Here is a 9,904-nt window from a genome sequence, read left to right on the forward strand (position 1 = left end):
CGGATTGGGCTTCACTTGTCTGTGTGGCCCAATTTTTGGCATGCCACTGAACCGTTGGGAACGGTTTCCATTAGAGGACTCCCATCAAGTGGAGTTCTGTTGTCACATTGCATTTCACAGGTGTATTCTCTGTAACAAGCAGACAACTGGTTGGCTCAGCAGTTAAGACCCTGGATTTGTCGGCTGGAAAGCCAGCAGCCCACGTCTGAGACCCGCACGCCACACAATGGGGCGAGTTCCTGTCCTCACTGCAGCTCTGCCAACTTAACAGTTCGAAAGCAAACAAATGCAAGTAGATAAATAGGTACCACTTCCGGTGGGAAGGTAACAGCACTCCGTCACGTCATGCTGGCTGCATCACCACAGAAATGTCTTCAGATAGTGCTGGTTCAATAGCCTTGAAACGAAGAATGAGTACCATCTCCTTTATTTGGCAACTACTAGCTGAGTAAAATCCCAATGAACTCATTTATCCTTTTATTCTCTGTAACAAGGTGGTTGCTGTCCCTATAAGAACCTAAGGAGCTTTCAACTGGCTTGAAATATTAGTTTCCCCCACCCCAAAGCGGGGAAATAACATATGTTTTCACAATGCCTGACAATCCATGATATATAGATGGTCCCAAAGATGCTTTTTTCAAGAGGCAACTGGACTTTCTGCTTTTTCTTCAAAGACTTCTCATCCCAGAAGCTTCCTCAGCTCTGACTGGGTGGTGGGGAATGGAAGGATTTATACTCCTTGCAGACAGCCTGTGATTTGCATTTTAGTGAGTTGTTAGGGCTATCTGGAGGTTTATCAGGGTCATCTGATTAGCGCAAATGGGTGTGGAGCCTTCTTGGAACTGTTGAAAGGACTGTGTGGTAGACTGGAGATAGATGATGTCATATACTTCCCCCTCTGTTGAGTCCAGTTGCCTCTTGAAAAAGCATTTTTGGGACAACCATGACCTGGATGATTGAGAATCTCCATAGATACGTAGATAGTTGATTACAGTTTGTCTAGTGGCCAAGAAGTTTTCAAAATATTGATGCATACGCAAGGATCGTATTTCCACAGAGGGATAGTATCAGGATCATGAGAAGCGTTACTGCTGTTTTACACTGCACTGTTAAGACCATCCTTGGAATACTGCATCTGGATTTGGTCACCACGATACACGAATGATATTGAGACACAAGAAAGTGCAGAGAAAAGCATCAAAGATACGGGGTCTGGAAGCTAAAGAGAGATTTCATGTCTCATAGCAGTCTTCCAATATTTGAGAGGCTAATGCAAAGAAGAGGGGGACAACTTATTCTCCAGTGCCCCTTAGGGCAAGACAAGAAGTAACAGATGGAAGCTTATCAAGGAGAGAACCAACCTAGAACTAAAGATAAATTTCCTGACAGTGAAGAGAGTAAACCAGTGGAACAGCTCGCCTCCAGAAGTGGTGGTTGCTCCAACACTGGAGCATTTTAAGAAGAGACTTGTCTGAAATGATATAGGGCTGTGATGGTGAACCTGTGGCATGCGTGCCACAGGTGGAACGCAGAGCCATTTGTGCGGGCACGTGAGTCCCAGCCAAACTTACCTCACTGCGTGCCTCCCAGCTGATTTTTGGCCCATTTGAGGCCTTTTTTCGGCCTCCCAGAGGCTTGAGGGAAGCCTCTGCAGTCTTTGGAGGCCAAAAAAATGGGCCTGTTTCATCACTTCCTGTATTTCGGGAAATACCAGAAGTGATGAAACGGGCCCATTTTTCAGCCTCCAAAGACTGCAAAGGCTTCCCTCAAGCCTCTGGGAGGCCGAAAAAAGGCCTCAAACGGGCTAAAAAATCAGTTAGGAGGTACGCACATGCGCGCTGCAGGTAGCGGGATGGCGGTGGGGAAATCTCACGAGCATCCGTAGGGCGCCGTGGGGTGCACATTGTCTTCTGCGTGCTGGCACGTGAGCGTACGCGAGCATGCACACAATTTTCGGCACAGGACCTCCAAAAGTTTAGCTACCACTGGTATAGGATTTCCTGCTTGAACAAAGGGGTGGTTTAGAAGATCTTCAAGGCCCTTTCCAACTGTTATTTTGTTTATGACTCCTGGATAGGATTATGTTTATTTTATTTTATTTATTTATTTATTTTATCAAGCGGTTATAAGATATGTCTTGGTTTTGATTCCCTCCTTTCCCACTCTTTAATACGCTGCAGCTGAAACAGGTTTCTCATTTAATTCAGCAGCTTTTTAATCCAACAATATTCTCATGTGGCGTTTTGGATCCAGACACCAAGCAGCCCTTCCTGAATGCCAGTCCCTGTGTTTGATTTAGTGGGGAAATGAAGTGAGCCTGATCCAGGGCTGTGCAGCTGTGTGTGAGCACAACTCAACCCTGAGACGCCAGCTGCGAGGGGCAGCGGATTTCACAGCAGCCCTGAAAGACACAACGTGACAGATGTGCTGTTGCAAAAGAATAGCAGCGAACAAAAGGGATGTCTGCTGGGCCCCCTTCCGATGACTCAGGGCTGTTTCTTCTCCAGGATGACGTGAGGCTCACACATCCTGCCTGCAAAGGGACAAAAATCCATCAGGCTAAGTGCAAAGTTGGCTGCTTGCTGTTAGCTATTTAGCCAGCATGACATCATTTTTTCCCCCTAGTCTGCAAGGGGAACAGGGGAAAAAAAACAGATTATCATAGAACAGGAGTAGGGAAACTTAGCTCTTTTATCACTTATGGACTTCAACTCCCAGAATTCCTGAGTGAGCCATAAAAGGTTCCCCATCCCTGGCCTACTGGTTTTTTTAGTTGTGGGGAAATCAATTTTTGACTTAAATGGGACTGTTTAATATACCAATGTAGGACATACAAAGAATAGATATAAAAATATGTCCTACATTGGTATATTAAACAGCCCCATTCAAGTCAAAATTGATTTCCCCACAACTGAAAAACCAGTAGGCCAGGGGTGGGGAACCTTTATGGCTCACTCAGGAATTCTGGGAGTTGAAGTCTATAAGTGATAGAAAAGCCAAGTTTCCCTACCCCTGTCATAGAATGACAGAGTTGGAAGGGCCCTTGGAGGTCATCTGGTCCAACCCCCTGCTCAAGCACGAGAGTCTATTCCAAATATTAGCCTCTACCTAGGATCGAACACACAGCCTGCTGGTTAGAAAGCAATGTGCTTCCATTTAACGATTCTTGAAAGTAAACTTTCTGAATTCCCTCCCATCTGGGATCATTAGAATTCTAGGGAGTTCCCGTGAGTTCCTTATGCTGCTCCCTGGCACTTTGCCCGGTTTGGGTCCAACGACACTTTCCATAAGCCACAGCGCCTCTGAGGTTGCACCTGTGTAGAATTCACCGCAGGCTTTTTCAAGGAATGCAAAACCAGCTCCTATTATACTGTTGGCATCAACCGATATCTTATTAGAATCTTCCAAAAGAAAAAGAGAGAGAGATAAAAAACAAGAGAAGGCAGCTTCCCTTCGATAGCTCAGCTGGTAGAGCGGAGGACTGTAGAAGCTTGCTTGAGTCATCCTTAGGTCGCTGGTTCGATTCCGGCTCGAAGGAAATTGTTTTGGGAACCATTTTGATCCAGTGGTTAAGGCACCTGGATGGAAAACTAGGAAACAGTGAGTCCTGCATTAGGCCCTAAGCCAACTGGGTGACTTTGGGCCAGTCACTGTCTCTCAGCCCAACCTACCACATAGGGTTGTTGTTCTAGGGTAGTGATTGCTAACCTTTTCGTCCTAGCATGCACACACGCATGCCGGCACCCATAATGCACTGCACACGTGGCTCCCCCTGCCCCCCTGCCACATGCATGTGCAACCCCCCCATGCGCTGCATGCCTCTGCACATGCGCACACATCTCCCCCACACACCCCATGCATGCACGGCAGATACCCGACAACCAGCTAGCTGACAGGACGGGAGCACGCAGGTACAGTGCACCTGATTTGGGGCGTCGACTCACATGCCGGCAGAAATGACTCCGTGTGCCACTTCCACAGAGGTGGTTTTCACAGGTTCAGAACCGGTAGCGGAAATTTTGAGTAGTTCAGAGAAGCAGCAAATCCCACCTCTGACTGGAGATTTTACAGTATCCTTCCCCTGCCACGTCCACCAAACCACACCCACAGAACCAATAGTAAAATAAAAAATTAATCCTACCACTGCATTTCTGGCATGCCTGCTATAGGTTTGCTATCACAGTTCTAAGGAAAATAGGAGGAAGGAAGTGTGCTGGATAGGAAGGAGAAGGGCAGTTCAGAAGTGTGAAACACAAATTAAATAAATATTTGCCAAGTTATTAGTAAAACAATAAAGGCAGGATACAAACTAACAATCAAATTCGAGAATATTGCCTTTAATATATGGAAGGCCTGGAGCTCTGAGGCTACCAGATGACTCCAGTTGAACCTCCTTCCCAGGGGGTGGGATTCAAATTTTTTAACAACTGGTTCTGTGGGCGTGGCTTAGTTGGTGGGTGTGGCTTGGTGGTCATGTGACTGGGTGGACATGGCTTGGTGATCATGTTGTTGGCTGGGTGTGGCCAACTCATTGAGGCACGCATCTCCTCGCCTGGCATATCATGACTGTGGGGATGTTGCAACAGTCGTAAGTGTGAAAAATGGTCATGTCACATTTTTCAGTGCCATTGTAACTTTGAATGGTCACTCCACACAAGCAAAGTACCAGCAAAGGAGGGGAAAAAAACTCCAGAGAAGTTCCCGAGACAGGAAGTCTAGTCCTGACAAGAATGCAATAAGGGTTAACAAAGAGGCAGTTCCTGTAAGCAACACCAGAATGTTTCCTCCCTGCCTTCCTTACAGGATTAGGCCAGTAATTTCTTCTAACAACCGGTTCTCCAAACTGCTTAGAATGTTAACAACCGGTTCTAGCGAATAGGTGCGAACCGGTAGAATCCCACCCCTGATCCTTCCCTAAACAATATTTTTTCATCTCCCAGCGATTACAGTCCCAATATATGAGGTTCTCTAACATATCTTACAACCATGATATCCAATAAACATGTTCTTTGAGGAATCTACCTGCCAGGGAGTTCTGCTTTCAATGGGTGCATTACTCAGAATGTTGACATAGCACACGAAACCACATACCCCTCCAGTCCATGGAAAAAGTTATCTCCACAGAACTGGTTCCTGGTGCCCCAAAGATTGGGGGCTACTGCACTAACCAAACCAGGGGTGAGCTGCTGGGAGTTTGCAGGGGTTCGGGAGCCCCTCTAGCTAAGATTCTGTGCAGTTTGGAGAACCCCCAAATCCCACTCTTGGCTGGCCTCGCCACCCCACTCCTCCTCTCCCAGGAGTCCCCACGCAGCCCATTTTGGATGCAGCTAAGTGCAGGGTGTACCTGGAGGCTCTCAGAGGGGGAAAAACGGACCACCCGGAAGACCGGAAATGGGCCTGTTTCCAGTTTCTGGAGGGCCTTTGAAGTCCGGGGCGGCCATTTTTGCCCTCCCCGAGCCTTGAGGAAAGCCTCTGGAGCCCGGGGAGGACAAAAACAACCCCCCCACCGTGGTGCAGGAGGCCGACTAGGCCACGCCCACCATGGCCATACCCACCCAGCAACCAGGCAAAGAACCCGTGGCTAAAATTTTTGAAGCCCACCCCTGATCCTAAAACCCTCTCCTTCTCCTTTCTATAAAGCGGAATCTATCTTTCCACGCAAAGCAGTAGTATTCAAGCCACCATGAACTTTATTTATATGTCAAATTAAATATGCCACATGTCCTTTTTTTTTCTAGACCAGTGGAAAAATAATCTGACTCAGTGGTTTTTTTTTTTAAACTTGGCAAGTTTAAGAGATGTGGACTTTTCAACTCCCAGAATTCCCTCAGCCAAGTTCTTGGATGAGAAGCAAAATATTTTCAAGGGGGGGAAGAAAAAAATCAAGAAAGTCCAGTTGCCTTTTGGAAAAAGCACCTTTGGGACAACCATGACCTGGATGATTGAGAATCTCCAAAGACAGGCTCCAAAGTTCTGTAAAGCTTTCTTAGCATGAAAAGCCACCGGTCAACAGAGTTGATTCTGCAATTCATTAACCGGATTAGGTCGAAATAAAGCTTTGTTTGCATTTTCCATCATATTTAAGCCTACTTGGCCCAAGACTATGCAATCGTATCTCCCCAAGTTTAAAATGAAATATTTAAATGGCAATGCTTTCTTTTGTGCTTACAGATGTTTGCCATTTACCTTTATCTGGATAATTACACGTTTGAAGTCTCTACTGATTAATCATTTGGGTTACAAAAAAAAAAACCATAGACCAGGATATGTGCCTTAAATAGATCCATATTTAAGTCGAAGTCCGCCCATCTTAAAGTTGTCAAGGTTGAAAAACATGTAATAAAATAAGAGTTGGAAGGGACCTTGTAGGTCATCTAGTCCAACCCCCTGCTCAAACAAACCTTATACTATTTCAGACAAATAGTTATTCAGTCTCTTCTTGAAAACCTCCAATAAAGGAACACCCACGACTTCTGAAGGCAAGCTGTTCCGCTGTTTACTTGTTCCCACTGTCAGGAAATTTCTCCTGATAAATTTTTGGCCTGGACCGCAGCACCCTGACAGTCAAAAGGGTGGGCGTGCAGCCCGCTCTGTGCCCTGGTTTTGTTAACAGAGGCACCACAGGCCGGTCCTTTGCTATTTCCAGGCCAGTCCACAGGCCAGATCTAAGCAGTCTGCAGGCCAAGATCCAGGCCACAGGCCTTGAGTTTGACACCCCTGCACTGGTTAATCACCCTCCCTTTTAGTTCCACGTTAGTTCCAGCAACAGAGCTGGTCTCTCCAGTCATGTGGCTAGAAAATAAATTCTGGTTGAAGCACGCACAAAGTATGATAGCTCCACACAACGTGACCCACTGGAGCCTGGCTGCTGCTACCATGTATAGAAAGGCTGAACCCAACCTCACCTCCCTCCCTTCTCTGGCAGCCTCTTTCCCATCTGCCACATGGAAGGGCCTCCGTCTGCTGAAGGATCAGGTGATGGAATGTATGTACAGAAGAGGCCCTGGGGAACAGAGGAAGGGGTCAAATGTGGATATAGGACCCAGGTATGGGTGGAATGGACATGAGAGTGAGGAACATGAATTCTGATAAAACGTTTTCTCTCGTCTTCGTTTCTATGCCTTAAGCAGCCTCGTTCCCTTCTGTCCCTCTCTACAGGAGGTGGGGTGGGGGGCGTGGAGGTGGGGAAGTACTGCCTCAGACAAAGATTTAAAACTGCTTTTACTTTTCTCTGTGGGTGGGTGGGGGTCACGGGGAGTGGGGGTGCTGCTTTGAACTGCGCTGCTATAGGAAAGAGGTTGGAACTGCACAATCTTAGCAAGGCAGAAGTTACCATCTTAAACCACTAGCCAGGATATTAGGGACAAGAATAGTTTGCTTATATGAAAAAAAAAACCCCAAACCACATAGCTGGCATATGAAACTAGGATACTTTGCATGATACCTGTGACCTGGGGTGAAACACAGGTGATGCAGCATTTAGCTATGTAGGGGGCTGAGATCCAAATAACCAATCAATATTATCTTGTTATAAATGCATTATGAGGGGAAGGGCTAAATGGAACCACCCCTTGACTATAAAAATTGCTGTAAGAGTGTAATCGGGGCCTTTGGTTAGCTTTTGAACTAAGGTCCTTATATCTTGGTACCAAAATAAAAGTATCTTTTTTTATCACACCTTGTGTCCGGTGACTTCTCTCGGCTTTGACACCAAGCAAGAGCCCAGTTTTGGAGACATGCTTTTTGCAGCCTTTGTTTACATTGGGGAAGTGCACCCCAGAAGGAAATATAGAATGTTTTTTCCCCTATAACTCTGAGCAAACCCAGAAGTCAGTCCATTGGACACGGTGCCAATCTTGTCACAGTTCATTGACACCTTAGTGGATGTTTTCCATATGTGCAGCTAGGCTCTCATTCATGGTTTGGATATAAATGGACTATTGCAATCCGAGACATTTGGAAGGCACTCAAGAGAAAATTGTGTTGAAGAGAGCGCCAGTTTGGTGTAGTAATCAAAGGGGCTGGCTTAGAAACCAGGAGACTGTGAGTTCAAGTCCTGCCTTAGGTATGAAAGCCCATTGGGTGACTTTGGGCCAGTTACTCTCTCAACCCAATCCACCATCGTTTTGGGGGAAAGTAGGAGTATTAGGTCTGTTTGCTGCTTTGAGCCACTTATAAAGTAATAAAGATGGGATAAAAATTTCTGATAAATTGTTTCAAGAAAGTCACACCACTCAACGATGGGTCAACCTTGACTGGCCAACGTTGATTTAACAAGGCAAGGAATAAGGAACAAGGCTGCTGAATTAAATAAGTTACCGTGTATTGTTTTAATCCAGGGGTCTTCAACCTTGGCCACTTTTTTAAGACTTGTGGACTTCAACTCCCAGAATTCTGCAGCCGGTCTGTAAGTCTTAAAGCGGTGAAGGTTGGAGACCCCTGGTTTAATGCTTCAATATTGTATCCCCAGTGGTGGCCAACAAAGAACCAACAGCAGGGTGGTGGTTTCTGCAAAAAGAGCTGCATTGCCTCCTTGCCGGCATTTTCCCATGTAAATAATTTACACCTCTGTAGCTGGTTTCCAATCTTTGCTGATCAGATTTCCAGGTCATCTTAAGCGACCAATTCCAGAATCTGCACATTCTTCCTTTGCTCCAGCTGGCTAACCATTCCTCTCCCTATAGAGTTCAATCAACTTTCACCGGACACTACAGGTGGATGACTCTTACCAGTTAGGAAATTCCATTTGTTTTTGTTTTTTTTAATGATAGAATGAGGCTTGCTCGTCCCACAAGGTGTATGATCAGATTCACTCAACACAAAAGAAAACGTTTAAAAAAAAACAACTTTTATTTGTTCACAGGACTTTTCAAATATGAACAAACAGGGATTTTTTTTAAAGAAGAAAAAGCAAAGAAGACAAATGAGTGGAACAGGTGAGTAAAAAGTTGGATCAACAAGCAGAAGAAAAGGCAGGACAGAGTCCACGCATCTCCTTGAGAAATACTGATAGAAGGCAATCTTTTAGGGGTGACCCATCGAGCCAAAAATACTCCATCTAGTATTTTAGGGGCAAAGTTAGTGTGTTTTATGCTCTTCCATTTAGCCACACTAACTTAAGTGGCCTCTCTATATTTGACACTTGCTATCACTTAAGCAACACAATGGCAGTCTACATCTGCAATAAGATGGCTAGTCATATATTGAGCAAACTTGAAACAAACCATGCATTGTACATCCTGGAACATTTGAACTTCATTCATATTTCTTTTGGAGCAGACCTACCCTCAAACACATCTATCTCTACACCTCTCCCTAAAACAAATTTAAATTTTTAGCACTTACACGGCACCTTCCTTCCTATTTAATGGAATTGCTTCTTTGAGCAGCAATTAAGCAACGTATCTTTCAAAAGCACCTAATTTGAATGAAGTGGAAGCGACCTTCGTTTTTAGTGCATCTTATGCCCTATATAGAAATTCATTCTTAAAACATGCTGTACCTTTATGGTCCAAAACTAGCACTGTCCCTAGAAAGGTCTTTAGTTTCTCTGCCTTCATGGTTAAGACAAGTCTCAAATGTTATTACTTACAAATGGGACACTTCTTTGGAACATGGATGGAATAGTAATCAAAAGAGAGGTTAGCAATGTTCAATTAATAATTCAACTAAGGTTAGGATTTAAGATTAAAGCTAAAGTTTGAACAAACGCCCGCTTTAGGGAGCAAAATACTGTTGGTTTTTTGTTTGGCAAAACATGAAGCTGTGATAAATATCCTTAGATTTAGTCACAGATTTGAAACATGTCAACCCCAGTGGGATAAGTCAAGTGTGGTAGACAGATGGGACATGAATACTGATTGGGGGGGAGGGGGGAAGAGCCAAGTCCAGCCCACGCAAGGAT

General features: G+C 45.1%; 1 long non-coding RNA gene and 1 other non-coding gene across 2 annotated transcripts in view; both read left to right on the plus strand.

Annotated features, from left to right (window-relative positions):
- The window catches only part of LOC148126775 (uncharacterized), a 279,119-nt gene that overhangs the window by 157,093 nt on the left and 112,122 nt on the right, over positions 1-9,904 (plus strand). The window lies entirely within an intron of this gene.
- Positions 3,451-3,538, plus strand: TRNAY-GUA (transfer RNA tyrosine (anticodon GUA)). Its single transcript is given in 2 exon segments — positions 3,451-3,487; positions 3,503-3,538. It is a non-coding gene; the product is annotated as a tRNA-Tyr (tRNA).

The sequence above is a fragment of the Pseudonaja textilis genome, chromosome 2, assembly GCF_049901715.1.
Source record: "Pseudonaja textilis isolate UNSWEBS1 chromosome 2, rPseTex1.2, whole genome shotgun sequence".
Classification (NCBI taxonomy): domain Eukaryota; kingdom Metazoa; phylum Chordata; class Lepidosauria; order Squamata; family Elapidae; genus Pseudonaja; species Pseudonaja textilis.